General features: G+C 40.4%; 1 pseudogene; it reads left to right on the top strand.

The window, feature by feature from the left end:
* Positions 1–1,414: 1,414 nt before the first annotated feature.
* On the top strand, positions 1,415–1,511 carry LOC133768579 (U6 spliceosomal RNA; annotated as a pseudogene).
* The last annotated feature ends 200 nt before the right edge of the window (positions 1,512–1,711 follow it).

The raw sequence follows: 1,711 nt of genomic DNA, 5'->3' as shown, positions 1-1,711 counted from the left end.
GACATAACATCTTGGAAAACTCCAGTTTCACAGAAATCATTTGGGGAATTTTGATCAGAAACAAGAAATTCTTGCCAGAAGTATATATGTTGGCCTTTAAAAAAAAGGTGCCCCTAGTTCTTTAACCTTTCCCCTCTCTTGAGATTTTCACTTGATACTTAAAAATAGTGACGGTGGTGTTGAGCATTGGGCACAGTGGTTAAGATGCCAATTGGGACACCTGCATCTTGTATACAAGCACCCATGTTTGATTTTAGTTCCACCCCATCCAATTTCCTGCTAACGTGCATTCTGGGAGGCAGCAGGTAATCAAACTTGATTCCCTAGCACTCATGTGGAGACCCAGATTGAGTTCTAGGTTCCTGGCCCAGCCCTGGCTGTTGTGGGCATTTGGGAAGTGAACCAGCACACAGGAGCTTACTCTCTTTGTTTCTGCCTTTCAAATAAATTAACTGTAAATAACTTTTTAAAAGAAAGATAGGAACACAGTCATTCATCTGTGACTCTGCAGCCTAGCACATTACTTGATGCATATTAAGGACAAAATAACGGACCAGTATGTGGTGCAGCAGGTTAAGCATTCCACATGGGATTCCATATAATGTCAGCATTCCACATGGGAACTGGTTCATATCCCAGGGACTCCACTTCTGACCCAAGTCCCTGCTAATGTACCTGAGAAGGCAGTGGAGGATGGCTGAAGTGCTTTGGCCCCTAACACACCCACGTGCAAGATCTGTATGAAGCTTCTGGCTTCTGCCTGGCCCAGTCCTGTACCTTGTGGCCTTTTGAGGAGTGAACCAACTAATGGAAGATTCTCTCTCTTTCTCTCTCTCTCTCTCTGTCTCTCTGTCTCTCTCATAAGATCTCTCTCTCTCTCTGTCTCTCCCACTCTCTCTCTGTAACTCTGCCTTTCAAATAAATATAGAAATCTTTTAAAAAGTACTAAATAAATATTTGCTAAACTTCTCTACTCTAAATTGTGCTATTAGGTTCTTGTCTATTTCCTTTCTTCGCTTTTTTTCCATTTAGCTCTCTCAGGCTAGATCTACCGATTGGACAATTTAAGCCTGGGTCTTTCTAGTTTCTGATTCAATGTTCTCAAAGCCAAAACACAACTGGAGCTCCAAACATAATTTCCTGGTAATCACAACGTCTTTGACAGATAAGCAGACCTAGATTCCAGGAACTAGAATTAGATACAAATGAGGGAATCAAATACTCTCTCTCAAGGCCCCTTCATATTGGCACAGCCCAGAGATCTAATCCCTTTCCTTGAATTTTCTTTGATTCATATTTACATATAATATTTCAAATGTACAGAAAATTTAAGAGGATGAGGTTTTTAATGCATTCAATTCATGACTGAATAGAATGTGAACATTGGGCCATATTGAATAAAATGTTAGAGGCAGCACTAGCTTTGGTAGCACACATACTAAAACTGGAACAACACAGACATGATCAACACAGACCCTGAGCAAGGATGACATGAGGAACTGAATATTTTTTAAAGGTCATTATGTGAAATGAAATAGCAACACCCATAAAGACAAATACTGCATATTGTCTCTCCTATGTGGAAACTTAAAATAAGTCGATCTGAATTTAGAAAAGTGATTCCTAGAGGAGAGGGAATAGAGGCAGGTTGGATAATGCAGACCAAAACACAGTCAGATAGAATAGGGTCTAGTGCTGCCACAGCACAGTA

The sequence above is a fragment of the Lepus europaeus genome, chromosome 1, assembly GCF_033115175.1.
Source record: "Lepus europaeus isolate LE1 chromosome 1, mLepTim1.pri, whole genome shotgun sequence".
Taxonomy (NCBI): Eukaryota; Metazoa; Chordata; class Mammalia; order Lagomorpha; family Leporidae; genus Lepus; species Lepus europaeus.
This window is presented reverse-complemented; position numbering and strand designations above follow the sequence as displayed.